The 22,267-nt window shown below is 34.2% G+C and overlaps 1 protein-coding gene and 1 pseudogene across 3 annotated transcripts in view; both read right to left on the bottom strand.

The window, feature by feature from the left end:
- Positions 1–22,267, bottom strand: part of PCB (Pyruvate carboxylase) — a 953,241-nt gene that overhangs the window by 13,670 nt on the left and 917,304 nt on the right. The gene's annotated exons all lie outside the window — the stretch shown is intronic.
- LOC149374592 (tyrosine-protein phosphatase 69D-like) lies at positions 1,566–15,671 on the bottom strand (annotated as a pseudogene).

Below are 22,267 nucleotides of genomic sequence, written 5' to 3'. Positions count from 1 at the left end.
GTAGTGATTGTGTGCAATTTGTTATATTTCATATTTATTTTCTTATGTGTACCTATTGCCACCACATAGTACTCTTTAATAATTGTAAGTCTTTGCTCTTCTGGTGGAATTACTAAGGTGTTTGTGTAGAGTACCACTGTTGATCTCATATCTCTGAATATTTAACCCTACTTGGTTAAACAAAGGATTGCTAGGCCCCTAATCATTCAGAATGTTTTTATTTCTTTTGCTCCTATTACCTATTCTAGTACCTTCTTACACTTTTAAATGTTTGACTTGAGCGCCATTTTTTCGTAACGCTCCTTTACATATATATGCATAATTACTATTCTTCTTGCTTTTAAGAATTTAGTTTCTTCTACGCATCTTTCTTTGTTGTTCATACGTGTTAGATTAATTTATCCTCTCTCCTGTAGTGAATCCATGGCGTCTGTGTTAGATACGACTTCTGTCACTGTCAAAATTCTAGATTACCAAATATTTAAGTGGGTGGCTCTTAATCTTGCTCAGTTTTAAGTAGTTAGCTATTCCTTTTTTTTCGGTGCTCCTTGTAAAAGAACGATTTATAACTGTGTCTCACATACTCTACACTTCCCCATTGATGGTGAATAATGTGACTGTTACATGCACTGATCTTTCATTTTTGTTATCTGTTTTGCAAAGCGCTTTATTCAAATCATTCGTTTGCTCCTCCTCCTCTACTTTGACGTGGTTAGAGCCATTTTTGTCTTTTATTGCTAGCTGTGTGTTTTCTTTCGTGAGTTTTCTAATGGGCTCGTCTAAGCTCGTTTTTTTCTAAGTTGGTTTCAGCTCCACGTCTCGCTGCCTCTTGACACTCTTCGTTATTGCCTCCGGTATATACTCTTATCTACTTTTTCGCTTTTCTAGTATTTTTCACTGCTTCTCTAGTAGTCTTCTTACAGTTTTTCCCCTGGCTCTAGATTAAGGTTTAATATGTGAGAGACTTCTGTAAAAGGGTATAGTGTGCGTTTTCACTGGCGCTCTGTAAATGTATATAACAAAACTCACTATTATTTGTTGCGATGTAATGTAAATATAACTCCCATTAGTCAGCGCTAGAATAACACATATTGTTGACTTGAATTCTTGGAAGAATAGGTGTATGCAATCATCGTTTTTGCATGCTTTCATCACATTGCATCACAAAAATGTGATTCTTATAACTTTCAGCTCTCTACATTTTTGTGATAACTTTAAATTTCGTAGCATTGCGCATAGCTTGTCGGTCAGTAGGTCAAGAGCAAATAAAAATAGAAGACTGTGGAACAAACATTTCGAGGTAGGTTGGATAGTGTTTCTGACATTTTTGTCAGAATGCTACCAGCTTGTGCGCATACACAAATTTTCTTTCACGTTCTGTCTTTTAAAAATTTCAATTACTTATTTAAAAGCGTAGTGGTATCTTATCGTATATTGGGTTCCTTAACAGCTAGGCTTTTATATTTATCTCACTTGGTTTCCTCATTCCAGCTGTGTAAAATGTCATTCACCTTCCTTCATATCTGTGATGCCACATTTTCTACAGGTCCAGTCTCGTTAGGCTCTCATTCATCAATTACCATTTTTGATCTGCCTCCTGCATTAAGTCTTTCAATACCCATCATTAGTTGGGCTCGATATTCATGAGACTTTCTTTCCAATAGATAATGTATAATCGGCTCCTTTTCGGCTTCCATGTCCAGTGATGCGTAAGTGCCCCATTCCGTATTTTCTTTATTTTCTTTGTTGGTTTCCTGTTTTATAGTGATTATTTCTGTATTTGTTCTTGTGTTTATCTTTTGTCGAATTCCACAATTTGGTATTATTATTTCCTTTAACGATTTAGTTATTCGTGGTGTGACTGATAAATACGGTCTCTTTTTGCGTCGTATATCGAATTGTGGTTTGCGAGCCTTCAATAATTTAACTGGTCTCCTTAGTATTGCGAGTATACTTGTAGCTTTGATTCATCCTTCAATTGCTGGTTTTTTTATTGAGTAGCCTGATTTTTTATCTATTGGCTTTTGAAGCATAGACTTTTTTTGGTGAAGATTGGTACCGTTACGCCACTCTCGTCTCTAGGCGCTTGCTTATTGTGTAAGTATTTCCTGCTCGGCTCTTCTGACTCTAAATTAGCATCTCCCCGAGTGTTTGTAACTATGCATACTGTCTTGTTATCTTCAAGTCACTTTATTTTTTTTCCTTGTTGTGATCAGATGCTTCAGGGCATAAATATTCGATTCTCACCTTATTTAATTGTCCTTGTATTCTTTTTATCTTTGTTGCTTGAACTTAAAAAACTCTAGCCAGGAGTCTATCGCTGTTGCTTTCTGCTATATTATCCTACTGGTTAGCAACTTTATACAGCTTTTGTTAAGGGCAATTTGAGTTTATTTCTGCTTTGCGTATTACCAGTCTCCGTTAAGGTGCGAGTTTTAATTTAGTTTGAAAACTAGTTTAATATGTAACGACTCGTTATTATGTTAAAACGAAAAAAATAAAAACGTATAGCGACTATATGAACATAGTGGCCTCTAATCATGTGCTAACAATCAGAGCACAAAAGTTAGTTATGAGCACAATTATCTACCTACTTAAATACGTAACATTGTGGTCAATTCAATTTGTTGTGATTTATCAGGTCGGCAACATTGGGCCCAAAACTAGACTGGTGTTTCTTGACATCAAGTTAGCTCTAGATTCTATTTAGATTTCTTAAACGTAGATAGAAATCATTCAACAAAAATGTGAACGCAAGTATCAAGCAGCTGAAAAATTTCCCTACTGATACGTTTACAACTATTATGCTGTAGCAAGCCCGTGAGTTGCATTTGTAGGATTTTTAAGGTATATAATATTAGACCCACGTATGCAGGCAAAAAACGTAAGCAGAATCTCTTAAACTTTCTTATTCTTATTTTACGTATACATTGTCTCATATGTGATAATGATAACTCCACGTATGCAGTAAGTTACGTGTGCGGAATCTTTTATATGTACTTATACTTTGCTCTGAGTACTCGGAGGCTCTTGTACATCACTTTTGCTCCGCCAACATAGTGAATTTGCGTACGCAGAGACTTACGTATAATTTTTTAGCTCTACGTGCGCAGTACGTTCGTGTTTTAGCACAGTAAATTAATGAAATATATCCTCGGACGAGCAAGCATTGGCAACGAGCAACTGTTTTCTGTATTGTTTATGAATAAAAATCTTTTTAGATGAGTAAGCAATGGTGAATAATAATCTAACAGTTTTTTAGTATAGTTAATATAAAAATATGAATCCTCAGATTAGCAAGCATAGGCGTTTCGCAGCTTAACAGTTTTTTGCTATTATTATTTATGAACGTTAGGCATTAAGGGCCCATAGACGTGTATGCTTTGGTAATTAACAACCTAACTATTTTTTAGTATTATTTTTTGATGAACTGTGTGAACAAGTAAGCAAGTATTAGCAATTAGAATCCAACAGTTTTTCAGTATGGAAAATTGACCCAATATACCTACAGGTGAGCAGCATTGGTTGATCGACAATTCAATCGTTTTCTTAGGATTATTTTTTAATAGAAATGGCCCTGATTAGAGCAAGCATTGGCGGCAAGCAATCCATCTATTATTCGAGATGGTTAGCCAATAAAATATACCTTCAGGTAAGCAAGTGTTAGCAACCCAACTATTCTTGAATAATATTCATTAATAATACATGCTTCTGCCGTGCAAGTATCAATGATAAGCAAGCCAACTGATTTTTAGTATAGTAAGCAAAAAAAATTTTTCTTTGGGCGAGTGCTTTGGTTAATGAGCAATCCAATAGTTTTTTTAGTATTATCTAGTAATAAAATGCGCCCTTAAGTGGGCAAGGATTGGTTATTAGTAACACAACTATTATTTGGGATAATAAGTTTATAAAATGTACTGTTATGCGAAAAAACATAGGCAATTATAGTAATCCTGCTTTTATTAAGTTAGTATTCATTAACAAAATGTGCCCATGAAATTTTGAAGGCATTTAAGACTTTCTTGAAGGCCACTTATATAACAGACTTCTTTCTTTTTATATGTTTTATAATATTGCAGTAAACAATGTTGTTTTTGCAAGTAACAAAAACTTGTTAGTCACAGAAGCTGACAAAGAGAACGCAACTTTCATTTTAGAAAAGTCTTGAGTAGATAAAGTTGAGAGTCAACTAAATAACAAAGTACGAGATGTTACCGAAGAGTCCTGGTAATGAGATTACTAAGACAACATTAACACTGGTAGAGCGTTGGTAAAAGTTGGATATGTTTGAAGATTGTGAGCTTCATTTAAACGATTACGGAATTAATAATTCATGTTTGCCACGTTGCTATGGCTTAATCAAGATGCACAAAGCAAGATTTCCTATTCGCATTATCGTATCTACAATTAAGTATTCCTAATACATTGTTTCGAAATTTTTATCTACTTTTTCTGATAATAACATTCCAAAATCAAAAACATACACAAGAAACAGTTTATAACTTAAAGAGAAAACAAACACAATGAGTATACCTACTGGTTACGAATTAATACGTTCAAATATTGTTAGCCTATTTACTAATACAGGTGAAAACATCATCATAGGAGCTATTAATGCTAATTGGAAACAACTACATTATGAAATTAACCTTTTATGTACTAAATTTTGTGAAGGTGTCTTACTGGTATTGAATACCACACCTTTTCTATTTAATAATAAATTTTATTAACAACTTTTGGTGCAGCAATGGGTAGTCGCGTTAGTCTCGTGTTGTGTGACTTGGCGATGAGACTCTTAGAAAAAATTTTTGAATGCTCTTGGTTTTGAAGTACCCTTACATAACAGATACATTGATGATATATTAACTTATGTTCCAACATATTTAAATAACTACACTTTGAAGGTATTAAATTAATTTGATAATGACTAACAACTTACAGTTAAAATGGCAACAAATATTGAAATGAATTTTCTTGATCTGAAAATAATCATGGGCAGTGATGGTTCAATAATCACCAATGGGTACCGAAAACAAGCTCATTTGGGCTGATATTGAAATTATCACTCTCACCATGCTTTACCTTAAAAAATTTAAATTATTTATGCGTTAGTTGATTATACTATTAAATTGTCAGTTTAAGAATTTTTATTAGGAAAACCTTAAAATATCAAAAAAATTACTTTGAGCTAATAATTACCCTCTTACGTTTATAAATAATAATAGAATAAAAGAATTGAAAATAAACAACCCTACTAACAAAATAGTTTGAAGTCAGAAAAATAATAACTCCCAACAAATAGTATTGTTCTTTTTTAAGGTTTTTTTTCTGGTTATTAAGAATATTTTACATTAGAACAAAATGATTCTTGTTTTTGAAGGTATCGACAAATTCTTGAAATTTATTAAAGTAGGAAAAAAATCCATTGAATAATAATAACAAAAAAAGTGTATTTTATAAAATGAATTTTAACGATAACAAAGCTTGTTACATAGGACAGTCTTCTTGAAGTCTAAGAACAATGATGAGTAAACACAAAAGCGGTTGCAAGCATTTGAAGAATAAATTAGCATTAGTGCAACAACTGAAAAATACATTACTAAACTTTGATTTTGCCAATTCAAAAATTTTGGACGTTGAGAATAATAAGTTTAAGAAACTATTATCAGAAATGCTTTACATACATATGAATCATGATAACCTAAATAGAAGGCTTGATACGAACGAAACATTTTGACAATGACTCTAAATTGCTAATACATCCTTTCAGGCAAAGAACATAGCAGTTTCCTTTAACTTGTTGTAAGGTTATTCACTCATACTTTTAGTCAGTCGTGAGTGTTACTCGTTATAGTGCACACTTGCGCACATATAATTTAGTATTCTATACTTTAAAGACGTGATTAAAAAATATTACATTTAAATATCTTAGGTGGTGCTAACGTCCGTGTTATATATTTTATATACTCTGTAGATTTTAAGCCTAGACAATGACATTCTTCTATGCAAGAAAATAATACACGTGTTTTTTAATACACCAATTTTTTAAAATCATCTAAATTAATAACATTAAATTTCGTCAATCTAAATTTCCACAAAAAATATTCTACACGTATTTTTTCATCAGAAGTATGTACATATTTTAACCGTGCATAGGTATTTTCTATACGATAATAATTTATACAATGGTTTTACATCATAATATTTGTATACACGACATTTTAGTTTTCAAACTTTGGCTTTCTACACAGATATTTTCCAGACTTGTTTGGAAATAAAATCATACACCATCATAATCTAACCCAGTGATTTCTACTACAGTAACATTGTACACAATGCATTATTTGCACCTTAGTTCTTTACAAGAATTCCCAGTCCAAATTTGAGATACACTTAAGTTCTGCACAATATTACTATTCACACAAACTTTCTACACTATGATTTAACATCACAATCATTCCTTACACGTCAGTTTAATACAAACTCTGCACAACAATACTGTCAACAAAAAATTTTTATACTACGATTTTACATCGCAATGATTCTCTACATAATATTCGAAATAAAACTTTTTCTACAGACTTCAGTTCTTTACATAAATCTTTTACACAAGAAAAACCTTGCATATCGATCCTTCTACAGTAATAACATAAACTTGAGATCGTTTTTTCGCACTTGCAAGCAGCAATATTGAATTTAACTTTCGTTGGTAAGTTTATTCTTTTTAAATTTATCGAAAATTAATAATCCCTTCTTGCCATATCACTTTATTTTATGACATGTATTATATCTTTTTTGTACGCTGATATTTTAGTCGTATGAAGAAGCCCTTCAGTGAATCATTATTAATTTCATACTAATACTCTTTACAGAAGGTAAATAAGGTATAAATATTAATTTTTATTGCAGTAACCAAAATATTAAAAAGCAAATGCTTTGCAAAAATTCCCCCCACTAACACTTGGCTACATTTTTTCTATCACGTATATTACGATAAACTGATAGCACCTGAATAAAAAGATAAACATATGTCTGCTGAAATTCCAAAAAGTAATGATAAACTTGAAAAATTGGTTATTTGGTCAGTAGAGTCGTTGGTCACCGGGGGTCCCAACCTTGCGATGTATAACTCCGCTCGTGACATCTGCCAGTGAATGACTGACTTTGTTTAATAGTGACCTGCTTTACATAGTCCTTTAGTCGACGAATTATTTCTGGAAATGGTAGTAAAAATGTATATGTTGGCAAGGTAGCTTAAACTTAGATGGCTCTTAAAAAAACCGATGAGATTTATATTTAAATAGGGAACGTAAGTACTTACAATGGCCCTGAAAAGACCGGTCATAAAATTTCCAGTTATTCCTTATTATTATTCTTGATTAAGAGCCAGCTGCAGGTAGCTTGCCTCTTATCCTTGGAGTCGCTATATATGAAGAAGATACTGGAGGAACGTACGTCACTGACTAAAATATATGTTGTCTTCAAGTCATTCCCCAGACAATGAACCGCTCATCGTTAGCCAGGAAAGTGGGCATAGAGAACACCTACTTTGTAGGTATGCCGTTATGACAACCACTAAAAAGGAGGTCGTTGTGGCTGCCTGTACTCTTCAGGGCTGCGTTCCCTGGCTCGCATTTAAAGTAGAAAATCCTCTGACAGCATCAGATCAGATGATTGAACGGCCACAAAAGTCTGTAGTGTTGGATCAGGTTGTTTTCTGGCTAGACACGTCTCCCGATATTCTACTAGAGATGTTGAAGTTTTAAACGTCTATTTTTATGTGGCACTCGGTTATCTTGGTGATCTGAGGTAACAACCGATTTATTTGGCTTGCCCATGAAAAAAGAGTGTCATCAATAGCCAGGATGCCTAGCTGCATGACTAACAACTCCGTTCTTGGTGTACTGCCGATGGACAACTACGATAATCGACAATTCGATGGGGCATCTTATAACCACTCTTGACTATCTTTAATTGTGGGTGGCTTAAATTTTACTTCGACGCCAGTTAGTGAGTTGTACTGAACTAAAGCGCAAAGCTAGCTTATTTTAGCAAATTTCCGAGCTTATTTATCGTTATTGTTATTAGTTTTTCTAAGAAAAAAACTATGCGAAAACCATCTCGGAATCATCAAAAATCAGTATGCAAAATTTCAGCAAAATCGGTTGAGTAGTTTTTGCGGTTAGGAGTTACAATGGTGTGACATCCCATGTCATATACTTGATATTCATTATTTCGAAATACACAGTTTCATTAAAAACTTATAAAAAGCGAATGCTCAGCGATTGTTAAACATTGAGCTGTATAGCTGCTTCTGCAATCTCGTGACATATAACTTACTTCCTTTGAAAAGAGCTGCCGTCGCAAAACTCTAACTACGCGTACAATTTCTAAATAATCGTGTACAGCGCTCATTTTACAAAAATCAATTTGCACTTAATATCCGCAAGAATGAAAACAATCAGCAGTTTCACCATTTATTACTGAAAATGATCCACAGCGAATGTCGTGCACAATTTCAACATCAACTGTACCAAATGTAAAATTCGAGAGATCAGCGATTTTTACCATTGTTTGCGGTATAGTTGTTGCACCACGTTTATGCTTGCGTAAATTGAGAGTAATTGGGTTAAGCTCTGATTGGTCGTTTGGATCCCCAACCTGATGTGTTCTTCTTAAACTTAAAAGTATAAAAACTCCTTGCACATAAGAATATACGCCTTTTCTCTTTTATCAAGTGCTCCAAAGTAACTATAAAGGTTGGAGAGTGAGTTCTGTTGCGTCTTTGAAGCGGATGTAAGACTTAGTTCAGTGATTAAGCTATGTGTTAAAAGAGTGCATTTTTAACCTGATGTAAGACTTAGTTCGGTAATTAAGCTACGTATTAAAAGCGTGCATTTCAAGCAAATGTAAGACTTAGTTCGGTGACTAAGCTGTGTGAGAAAAGCTCGAGCAAACCAGACCCCTGTAAACTTGCCTAAAAAGTGAATCAAGGAGGAAAAAGAAAGAAAGGACCGTTGACTTGGGTTCTGACATTAAAAGCAGCAGCCTAATTATTTCCATCGCCACGAGTACTCTCGTGTAGAATTAAGATCATCGTTGCGGTCAACTTTGTAAGATCTTGCGGCTGCGTGCGCGCAAGCAGCGGTTAACCAACGACCATAGAAGTAAGTTAAGTTAAAAAAAATAAAAACTTGTTAAAATATTGTAAACGCGAATCTGAACCTTTATAATTTATATTATTTGTAAAGTTAATTATTTTCAGCATCACTGAATGATTAAATCATTAGATAAGACATAACTTGGTTGTTGCTTATGTTTCTTTTCTTAAATAAAATACTCCAATTACTTGATCATATAAAGTGTACTAAGAATTAAAATTTCAACTGATAGAAATATAAATTTTACTTTGATGAATAAATTATATACCAAGAAAAAATTAAATACATAACGGATGATAAAGACCTTACAAGGATGTAAGATAAAGAGACGAATAAAATACACTATGACCATATTACATCAGATAAATTCAAACAGTAGGTCAACGCCAGCTCGGCATACGATATACCAACACCTCTCTACACATACCATTCGTTAAAACCCAACACCACAACACCGAGTCAATGATTTAAAAAAAATTATACTGTAAGTAAGAGCAAATAAGGCCTTTGGGCCGACGGCTGGTTCCTGATGAGAAAAAATTAAATTTATTTGTTGTAGAACGAATCTATGAGTTCCACCCTTCACTTTGAAGTTCGGATGTAACAATGATTTTAGCAGCTTTGCTGTGTAAATAATCAAGATATAATAATTTCTACGGGGCTATCCACATTTTCCTCCTTGGATCCCTTCGCTTATAATTGACTTCCCCTAAGCCCCAATCAAAACAAGGGAAATTTGTTCTTATTTTATTAGGAAGTTGACTGACTGAACTTTTGATTTAGACCCCCATTGTCATAATTTAACTCCACCTTTGCACCCTTAATACTTTTTCATCTGCCTCTTTAAGCTATCTATTAGCCTTTTCTTAGCTCCTTTAAAAGAAAGGAAAATTATTTTCATTTCAATGTAAAATTAACCTCATAAGATTTTTGATGAATCCCCACTACTGCCTCTCACCGCCCCTTAATTTCTATTGATGCCTGCTTACTCCTCCCTCATTTCCTTTCCACACTTTCCTTGGCCTCGTTCTGCCCTTTTCACCGCCTCGAAATTTTTTCTCAAGCCTGCTTCACTGGAAAATAATTGGAAGTGCTAGCTTCTTAAAACTGACACGTGCAGCGCTCCCAATGCGTTTATGCCGTTGCTCTCTTATTAAAGGTGGCCAGGCTCCCTAAAGTAGGAAAATAGCGGCACGAAGCGTTTGGGAGATCCGCCGTCCGATTCTATGGGACGGCAGCGCATACAGTGCTTAGTACTCTTGGTAGGTGTAGGCTTGCGAACTAGCTTATAATAAGACATCCTGATACTATAATAAATAAAGTGTTTTTATGTAAAGAGATAAATAGATTAGTACAAAATGGATCTTGCAGTTACAGCTGAGGAAACTACTAAAGGTAAGAGCAAATGTAAATACACTTTTTATTGTTGTAAAATAATAACAACACGGGAGATCATCGCTAATTATTATTTTTGAGGAACTATGAAAATGTGTTCTATATAGAAAATGACATTCATAATATAATGTATGAATTGAACGTACTTCACAAGAAAACATCGTAACATTAAAAAAGAAGCAATTTGTTAGCATTTTTCTAGTAGAATAGAAGAAAACTGTTAAAAAATTTTACACAAGGTAGAACGCTTCTAAAAACTTCTTACATTATGTAACGTGTGGCTTTATTTTCCTTCTCATATAATAATTATTGTTTATTTATTAAACATAAATTTTCATGTATATCATGTAATGTTATTAAATTATTATTAAATTATTAAATTTTTATGTACATGCATATTAGTATATATAAAAAGATTTGTTTGACGTGGATATATTTTGATGTATTGAACGACAACGCGAGTGGGTATAACTATAGAAGCCGCTGAAATATGGGACGTTGACACGCAGAAACGTACCGTCAATATCAAGTGCCTTGAAACATCTCTCAATTTTTACAATTAACATTTTTCAGTACTGCTGAGGCAATTTCTTGATCTTGTATTTTTGTTCTATCAAAATAAGTATATTTATCACAAAAATAACCGTCAAAAAGCGTTGATTTATTACGGGCACTTATGGCACCCTACCCTAGGTATGGCACCAACCGCCCAAGCCACCTTAACATAACGACTGCTCCAATTTTTCAATGAAGTGTGTGAGGTGAAGCACCCATGTTAATTTGTATTTTTTTCAGAAAATTGATGAAGATAATGTTGTTGGATTAGTTAACTCATTTGAATGTCTCTTTATTATTACTATAATGTGTCTTTATTTAACTTTTAATATTATTTATCATCTTATCATTTAAATAATGTAGGTACTCGCTATGTGAAGTAAGTATTTCACTTATAATTAAAAAATTATTTGTATTTCACTTTTCGTTGAAAAAATGTTTATTCATTTTAATATTTTTGGACATATATCTTTTGTTCTTCATTTTTCAGGGATCTTAAACGATTTAATTTATAAAAAGGAATCATTTTTACCGATTGTGGTGAAATTTTTTCTAGAGATGATAATTTAAAAAGACACAACAGAACTGTTAATGAAAAAAATTAATAATTTAAAAAATACTTTTTATCAATGAATAATGATAAAATGTTCTGTTACGATGATTAATTAAATATGGTTTTCAAAATAAATAAAAGTTTTCTATGGGAATATTACGCTTCGCAAAGGAGGTACAGCTTACTGATATATATATACATATGAATTACGTCAAACTCCTCTTGTATACGGCATTGTTCCTTGCCGTTTTCCCTCTGATGAAGTTTTTCGAGACTGGCTTTGAGCTAGGACGCGGCAATTTCCGTATCACCATACTGGCTCATTTCCATAAGGGCACGATAGATGAAGATGTACTGTTTAAGAGATCAAACGCTTTTGAATATAGAAACTTGTCCCTCCTCGGCTAACTGCTACGTGAGAGAGTCAAGGGCAACGAGAGTGCCGGTTCTGCCTATGCCAGCACTGCAATGCATGAAAATGGGAACCTTTTCCAGTGAATAGGCTTCGTTGACACGCTTGATAAACCTGAGAATCGCGTGTGGGTGTTCTGGTGCCATAAAGTCTTTCTCCACGAGAAAGTGATACTGAACGATCTTGTACCTGTCTCGTTCGCCATCCCGTGTCATTTTCAATTCTCGCACTACGTAATCGGAATACTGATGCTTGGCCACATGTTCCACGGAAACGTCGGCAAAATTTTGTTTCCGTTTAATCTGGCCAGTAATTGGCGCTCTTGGTCTTTGAGTATTCTTCCAAGTTGGTGAGCATCAACACGAGCTCAAGATGCTGCTCCCAAATTATGCGCCAGTAATCGTTGACTGTGTGTGACATTGGGCCCTGCGCACATATAAACTTTTTTCTCTCCTTGTAGCCCAACACACATTTTGCGTTGATGTAGTCTGAGCCAGAGATGCCATCGTTTTGGGCGAGTCTGACGTGCATCTGATCGTAACATTTAATATCGAGATAACGATTTTTATAAATATTTTCCCGAGCCTCCAAGGCTCTTGTAGTTCATAATTTAAACTCGTGCTGAAAGCCATAGTCCAAGTCCCTATGACGCTCCAAGTAGGCTTGTATGAGCTCGTTTTTCGATGTGGGTGGCACGTCTGGTGGAGTAGCAGCGACAAGTTGCGACACTGCATGTAAAGATAACACTTTTGTTTAATCACAAGTACCACGTGAGCGTGGAAATTATTTGCAAATAAGCATCGAGATTACCTATTACTTCAATAAAAGCTGTATAATTTGCTTCATTATCCAAAGCACCATCAAACGGTAAAAGTTTGGTACTTTCATAATTTTTGCTAGCTACATTTTCCCTTTTTTTCCTAAGAGTACTTTCCGTCGGACTGAACGATGGCGGAGTTGTCATCAAAGTCGAATCATTGCCAAATTTTCGATTCATTGTCGATTTCGTGCATCAGTTTTGACTGATTCTTCTTTGTCGTCACAATGCCATCACTTTCAGTTGTCGTTGCAATGGTTGACACTGCTGTTTTTTTTATCGATGATGATTGTGTTTATAAAAAAATGATGAGTTTGAATAATAAAAATGAGTAGTATTTAGTTAAACTTTTTACCTCTGACACAAAATCCAACAATGTTGGAACGGCTTTTTGCTTTAATCCGATGCATTGTTGACAAGATGATGTAGAATTATGAGTTTTCTCATCGCCTAAAAATACTTCGGAGGGCAACTGCTCGCTATCAAACATTTCTGCAAGATATGCTCCTCCTAGCGGCGAGACGTGGACGTACTGATAAGAAAAAATGGACATTTCTTCGGGTGGAGGCAAATCGGCCAGAGTTTTATGAGGCACCAGTTTAACGAGAAAAATTCTGTAGCAACAAATGGGCCCATTTATGTTGGAAATTCATGGTATGTAGACTTTTAGAAGCTGTCTTCCTTGATTTTCAACTTTATACCAAGATCGGGAATTTAATGTATCACGTTCCGGCAATGTGACAGGCATCATACTATTGGCCACAGCCTCTTCCCCGTAAAATCTTTGTCTTGATTGACAAGAAACATGCATCTAGAAATAAATTATCAAGTGTCACAAAAGTATAAACAACAAGGTCATTAGCGTAAAATTATTATTTTTATCGTGTAATTTGTATTTGGTGACAATTGATTCTTTCGAAAAGTATTGTACTGAAAATAAACGTGATCCACGTACGGCCTCAACTCTTGTGTTTTTACATGTCCATCCGTGTCTTTGTAACTTGCTTTACCGTTTATTTCAATTTTGTACTGCAAAATTATACTATTACGCTTTTGCGACGGTTCCCAATGAATCGACATGAGACTCGTTCTGCTGATATTGTCGAAACGACACGAGACTGACATATTTTGAGGAGCACTTGGTACTGAAAATCAACAAATTTGATTTAATAAAATTGTGTTGATAAAAAAAATTTTATTCAATTTTAAATATCACAGTATATAATTATATCAAAGTTTGCATTTGCAAAGTATGCATTTTTTTCATTACCTTCATCCAACGTCCCCGCCTCGAATTGCCTACTCCAATTGCCACATTTACGCGTATATTCGCTGCATGCAGATATCTTAAACTTGTAAGTAGTTGCGGGTTCTAAATATTTAAATAAATACAAATGATTTTATTGGATTGGAACGACAACTTCTCTTATTCGGTCCTCGTTGCGAGCAACTATAATATAATAATGAATCTGTTCGTGGAGACTGAGTGGTGGATGGTTCGAGGATACCATTGCTGTGCTGGATGTCATGCCATTGATGTTTAATTTTGGTATAAAAATGGGATTTGAAAAGTTGACTCATAAGTAGATAGTTGAAGTGTTGAAAACATGTTTGAATATTGAGACGATACCTTTGTCGAGCGTGGTAATCCATCTTGGATCTATCTGTACATGTGATCTGCCAATTTTATTTTTTGTTCTTATACCAATTTGATAAGCGGCACCTTTGTCCCATCCTTTTAAAACAAAGCTCGAATTTACTCCATTGATCAGATCGGTGTTATACTGCCAGGAATCTGTTCCAGTTTTCATGTACTAGGTGAAATAAGTTTGTATGAGTTCGTTGCCGTTATTGACTGTCCAATTCAAAAATATACTTCTAGCACCATCAGACTTTAAAAAGTCGATGCTTATCAGAGACACACCGTCGACGAATAAATGCCTTTCAACTGTAACTGTGCCATAATAATAGGAAGACTTACAAGTATAAGTACCATCATCTTTACGGGTAGCACTTTTTATGGAAAGTAGTAATATATCGTGGGTCTCGTTGGCTTGCGACCAGCTAGTCATATATTTCAAACGTTGTAAATTGTCCGATTCATTGCTCTTGGACCAACTGAAATTTGAAAAAAGGTTCGCCATGAATGTGGCAAGTCAAGTTTACAGCTTCCAAAGCCTTGATGCTTGTATTATCGCTAGGGGCTATTTTAGCTGAATCTGAAAAAAAAATTAATAATTACAATCATAATAATATTGTAGTGCATCTAATCAAATACAGAATAAAATTTTCAAGAAATTCAATTACGAAATACCGTCGTACCTATGACTCAGACATGTACGGTTTTTTAACAAGTTTGCTTGAAATTAAAGGTTTGCAAGTGTAGTTGCCAGTGTCAAGTCTCGTTACTTTCTTCAAATCGAGTCTTTGAACGAAATCTTACTCCTTGACAGAAGTTAAATTTTTATCAACCGAGCTCCACCAAATGAATGACGCTGATTCGAGGGTCTTGCGAACGAGATGTGATGTACTACCAGCCTCGATTGCTTTTGGATCTTGGGAAACTGATATTTCTATATCATCTATAGCAGCTCGAGAGCCCAAGGTAGTCCTTGATTCTATGTGTAATACAATTGAAAAGTAAATTCGTAAACTGCAAAAGTTCTTGTGTCATGAATACTTACTACTGTTGTCAATTTCCCTGTAAATGGATAATGGCATTCCAAACAATAGGCTGGAGATGCCAAAAAAGACGACGACAGTGGCCCAACTCGTCATGCTGTCAATGTTGGATGCAGGATGCTTGGGATGAAATATTTCAAATCAAGTAGCAGAAGCAGCACATTTTGTCTTATTCTTGGTCGAATTTATTACAGGGCTCATTTAATGAATCCAGCATCGGTAACGACAACAGCAACACAAGGAAAGTAACAGCCATGGATAAAATTAATATCGTCCACGCGTGAGATACGAGCGGTATTGGCCGTCGAGTGAGTATCGCAGCAATAGAGGCGTCCCAAAATATTTATATCAATCTTGCAATTTTGTATTCTTGTCTAAATTGATCAATTTTCACCGCCCATACAAGGTATATAAAGACTAGTGGAGAAAGAGGAAAAAGCGTGCCTTAATGCTATTGCTACGACAAATTATACAACACACACCACCACCACTGCACTCTGCCAACGCTACCACCGCTGCCCTCTTTAAACGCCACCTTGGTTTTTGGTTTCGATATATCACATCACGATTCTACTTATTAACCGACCTTTGTCACACATCGATGCACTTTTTGATATTTTGACAAATAATTGAGATTCCTGGAACAAAGTATAAGTGTACAAGTACTCGAAAAAGAGCTTGGTATTGGTACGTATCAGTATTCTATATATTTTTTACTTCCAAAAAAATGTATGTGCAAAAATGTCGATGACCCTTGAGCATATAGGACTCACAAACCTAAAGTAATTCTCAATAACACTTTGATTTGTACCCTGAGACAATAGAAATACTTAACACGTATAAATATGGGTAAGTCAGCGTTTTTACTCTGCGCTTGGTGGGTTGCATTCAGCAGGCTTCGCACTCTTAAACAACGCTTTCTTGAGCTCTTTTGATAATTATTATTATTGTTATATATTTGCTGCTGCTGTTACTTTTGTAACTGATGCTCCATATAAGTCATCACACACGGCAATGATTTATTAATATTTTTGAGAAAATTTGTATAAATTGTCACCAACCAGAAGATTAATTCTACCCTTGAAAGGCGGCCCATCATTACGCTGATGGAGAGTAAATTCTGTTACACATCAGGTCACTGTCTGACTGCAGATATCAGAACACAAGAGAGCAGCCTGCTGCCTGTGGGGAGCAGTGGTGATATATATGAAAAAAACGCAATCGTTAAGAGTACAATGTTTATACTTATACTTTGTCGTTGATGAGACACGATGATGCACGATGAGGGATGAGGTAAAAACTGTAAACACTGTATATACCTTATGAACATATACAATAAGCATAAGTTGGTTGGCATCATAACACATCTTGTACTTGGTTTAATTACCCTATCCTTATGTAAGCCCACACACATTAACTCTCGCTCGCTCAGATCGTTCCCGACCCTTTGTCTTGGTATATACTCCTAGTGCACTTTTCACAGCACACCTACCTTATCACTATCCTTGCTGTCACCCACTGCTACCTAGAGCTCGTTCTGGTCCTCACGGTAGCTTGGCTACATGGCTGACTTGAGGCAGGTCTAACTGCTGCTGCTCTCTTTTCTCTTATCTGACTACTCTGACTTGTTCCCCGCTATCTCTATTAATAATTTTTCTTTGCTACTAATCACCTTTCTTTATCTCTGCTGATACTTTTTTCTTCTAATCTTCTCTCACCTATTACTTTTCCTGTATTTCTATATCCTTCTTACTACTATTTACTCTCTATGCTGCTTCGTACCATACTGACGCTGCTATGCACTAAGTCTGTATAGGTGAGTGCACCCATCCCTTTGCATCTTGAAACCTCCACTCCTATGAACCAGTAAATCAATGGAGGCTTAAGAAACTATGGTCTTGCCACGAATACCGGGCCCTAAGTTTGTCCCCGACGCACCGCGATCATACCCATCTTCCTGTTACCTCTTATACACATACTCACTCAACCATTACTCGCATTATCTTAACTTTTCTTTTTGTCTTTGGTCCTTTCTCTCCCTCTTGGCTCGTAGTCCGCGTCCCTGAGAATACACATTAGGCGATTTTTTAACAAGGTGTCTATATCTTCCTATATTATATAGTTGTATTAAAGAAAGTGAGTCTCAGCTCCCTCCCACTCCCCCTCAGCTCCCACTCAGCTACCCCACAGCTCCCCCTCGATTCACATAGTTATTTCCATGTTTTGACGTTATTTTTGATCAAATTATATTTGAATAACCTCCTCCCGCCCCCGCTCCCCCTCAGCACCCCTCGCTCCCCCTCCACCTCCCCCACAAAAATACTTATTTATTTAATGTTTTACCATCATAAATGTTAAAAAACATATGTAATTTAGTACCCAAGTCATACCTCGTTCTTAGGGTTTTCCAAGTCACTGATGATAGGTCTCCCTCTCTCTATTCGCTACCCCTTACTTACTATGTGTCTCTGAAGTACCATTATTTGTTTAACTTAATTGAACTTCCACATTTCAAATCTCTTTCTGGTCCATGTGTACTTTACCCAAATATAAAATTCTTGATTACCTGAGGACTTTATTTACAAAAAGACAGAATTCAGCAGAAGGTATAATTGAATAGACAAACACAATTAAGCTTTTGAAACAATAATTTATTCTGTTAGCTTAATGTTGTGACATTTCATGTGTCGTTTTAACCTATCTGTTCTTTTAAAACCCTTTCTACATTTTTTACATATTTCTTTTTCATGATTTTTATAAATTAAGATACGTCTGTTTAAATGTGACGATCTTCAAAGTTACATATTTTTGAATTACTAAAAAATTTCTTGCTGATAAATATTTTTTAATTCTGATTTATTCTCGGATTCAATTTGAATAAATATTTTTTTTATGTTCTTACGTCCTAATAAAGCATCGTATAATTGTCCGTAAGCAAATAAAGGTTTTTTAATATACAATCCAAAGGAATCAAATCTCTGTCCATGTGATTTATTGATAAACATATAACATGCTAATACAAAGGGAAACTGTCTTCTATAGAAGACAAAAGGATGATGAGGTGCCAGTATTCAACGTTATTCTAGGAATATAAACTTTGCTTTTTTTTTTCTCCCGTTATTATTTCTGCTTCTATATGATACTTAAATAATTTTGTTATTTTTAATCTTGTGCCTTTACAGAGACCGTCTAATTTACTCAAAGTTCTTATTAACACTACTATAGCATTTATTTTTATTTTCATTCGTGTGGTGGAAGACCTTTTCTGATATTATTTCAAAATTTTATTGGAAAATATTTATGTTACCATATGTTTCATCAACTTCTTTTTTAATTCACGTATTCAGCTGTTGTGAGCTAATTATCCGCTTGCATTAATAAATACACGCGTAATGTCGTTATTTTGTCTACTCAATCTGTTAGTGGGGGGTTGGCAAGTTGAGCGCGCAGGGGGGCATCAGCCCCACTAGTGTACATGTATATGTATGTATATTTATATATGAATCATTCTTTGGTAAGTGACCACCCCATGTCGTTTGAAATTTTAATAAGTTAATTGAAACGAATTTGGGCTTAACATAAAGGTAAAATCTTGTAGTCTTGTGTGCTAACGAGCATTCAACCAAAATTCGTTTCCTAATTCAAGATGGTGGCTTGAATTTAGTGTGAACCTCATTTTTGCTTAAATAATTACAGAAAAAAATACATCTTAGTGCTTTTTCGTGAGTTAATAGGTTTGTACTGGTTACTGTAATGAAATCTAATGTTAGGTAAAATTTATATTATAAATGTCAACAATAACCTCAAAAATAACTTCAAAATCACGTTAAAAGTGAATCTTTTGGGTACCACGTCAACCTAATAGTTACTACTTATCATTAACTGATACTATTATCGGTATTGAAAGTGAGTAGATCATTTCAATTTAAAATAATAATTTCTTTATTGCACAACTTTCCTGATATAACTTAAAAATTAGGTTATGTTTATTTTTGTGAGTATCAAGTATACAAAACAGTGAGTGAATATAATGGAAAGACTGTTACTGTATACTAGAATTAATTTATCGACTTACTTTTACTAAAATTGACACGCTAGCTTACACCATCATGTTTTCAACCTTTAAAAGTATGTATAGACTTTATTTTTATAAGAATATAAAATATATGAATGAAAGAGTAAAAAAGTTTCTTGAATTTTTTTTGCAGAAAATTATTTAGTGATAATTGTTGCGCGATTTTAAATAGTTGGTTTTCTTACCTTACAATCTTAGTACTATTAACACTTCGTAACAAGTTATGTTCACATGCTAATGTCTGTTGTAAGGTTTATACGTATAATCTGGGGTAGAACTTGCGTAACAGAAATGATATGCAAGAAGTTCAAAACAGCCGGTCTAGTGTGGCAGACGAAAACCCCTTAAAAAAGTTTCATAAGAGAATTCTTATAGGAATTCTTATAAAAATATCAAGGACCTCCTATATCATTTCGCCCTCAAATCCTATAGGAATCTTCTGATGCTTTTTTGAATTTTAAAATTTCATGCTCATGACTATTGTAGATATGGTCACCTTAAATAGTATTGCCATGCTCATGCTAATAGAAAAACAGGGGGGTTTCAGTATTTTTCATGAAATTTTTGAAAGAATAATAAAATTTTTTCTTTCTTGGAATTTGACGAAAAAATCCTTGGATTTCTCTGTTTTGGTATTGTCATAAGCATGGTATTACTATTTAAGATGATTTTATCTAAGATAGATGTGACCATGCAGCTCTGAAATTCCAAAAATCGTCTGAATATTCCTACAGAACTTATGCGTAAAAATCCTATAAGAATTGGATATTTTCATGAGACTTCTTAAAAGAGTTCTCAAGAGAGACTTCTGCACGGGACAGTTCAAGCATATGCTTATCTTTAAATGCAGGGTCCATCAAGATTCCATTAGCAAAGTGGTAGTTAAGGTACATAGTTGTAAGTAAGTAAGACTTTTTATTTAATAAGTTGCTTTATGCCTATTTATAAGGTCATACAAATTCTTTTCCTATCTATCTCTGTATGGACGTTTGAGGTTTTATCAATATGCTTATGTAAATTTGATGTAGAAAAAATTTTTGTCAGTAACAAACACGTACCTAAACTACCACCACGGTACTGGTACATTTTTGAACGTTTATCTTTTACATCGTCAAGCTACATTTACTCAGTATTGACGCTTCAATACCTAATTTCAATGTTATTAAAAAAAAATTCTACTGCAGAACTTTAGTAAGTGCACTATTATTATAAGTAACAATAATTATTTTAATAATTGTATAAATACGTACAAGCTGATACACTATATCCTCATTATTAAGTGGTTAATTTTATTCCTTTAGCTCTGTTGAAAGATGATCAATTTTTTAACTATTATTTCCTTCTTGTCTTTGTTACACTTTGCAGACGTTGTAAAAATGACCTTCAAAAACAATGATTGGATTCCCATGAGCCAAATTTTTTATATACGTCTCTGTAGAAATTATGTATGAGTTTTTTTATTAAATTGAGTACATAGTTTTTGTTATACTCATCACTCAAGATATACTGTTATCGTTGATAAACAATCGTTATGGCAGTTCTTTCCCATGCAAACAGATGTTGCAATCCTTATAAAGGCTTGGGTATTGCAAGACACAGAGGAAATAACTTAAGACCCCGTAAAAAAATTTCTGCACGATATCGTGCAAGATATCCTACACGATATCTTACAAGATATCCTACACAAAATGTTATAGTTTATTGTGTAAGACTTCTTGCACGATAGCCTACATCATATCCTACACGACATTAAGCAAGATTTTTAGCAACTAAAAAATAAAACAGTATAAACTGTAACCCATGTAATTTAAAATTTTTTCTGTTTAAAAGCTGTTAGAAATGCTATTATAAGTAGTGAAAAAAAAGCTACTCTTTGCGCCAGTTAGGAGATTTGAACCTGGTCCAGAGAACTCGTAGTCGAGTGTCTTACCCACTTCGCTAGACTGGATTAGACACCCAGAAAATAATTTACGTCCTTATGAGGTACATCTGAAACTTATGGTTTTTATTTCATCATTTCGTAAATAATATTTACCACCTTGGTTACCTAATTGATAATTAAGATCTTATAAATGTACATTTTACATTGTTTTGTGTCTCTTAACACGTTCATCAACAATAAATCTAGTAATTAATTTGACAACTACTTTTCGCTCACAAATTTAACTTATACTTTACATATACTTTTTATTCCAAGGGAAAATTAGTCCATACTCAAAAGTACCCCAACGGAAAAAAAATGTAAGAAAACTTAACAAACCGTAACTTTCTGTGATGTGATGTAAGGTTTAATTGAATTTTGTACCACAGTTACAGTTTGTTACGCTTTGTGCATTTACTTACAGTCGACTACAACTCAATATATTATCTTACGACTCGTTACGTTAACTATTATGATTCTCAAAAGGCACTCGAATCTCGTGAAAAAGCAACTGTAAGAAACTCTATTAAAACGTAAGAAAATGTTGTCATGCGTAATATTTTATAACAGCTTACAGTTTTTGGCAGTTTATTACACTGTTTTATATTTTCTTATAATTACTAACTTTTAGACACACTTTCTTACACATTTTCCTACACAAATTACTTTTTACGAAAACCGGTTGAGTAATGATTA

The sequence above is a fragment of the Copidosoma floridanum genome, unplaced genomic scaffold (assembly GCF_036245765.1).
Source record: "Copidosoma floridanum isolate Cflo_tuat_1 unplaced genomic scaffold, Cflo_Japanese_pri ptg000018l, whole genome shotgun sequence".
Taxonomy (NCBI): Eukaryota; Metazoa; Arthropoda; class Insecta; order Hymenoptera; family Encyrtidae; genus Copidosoma; species Copidosoma floridanum.
Note: the sequence above shows the minus strand (reverse complement) of the source record. Positions and strands in the feature narration are given on the sequence as shown.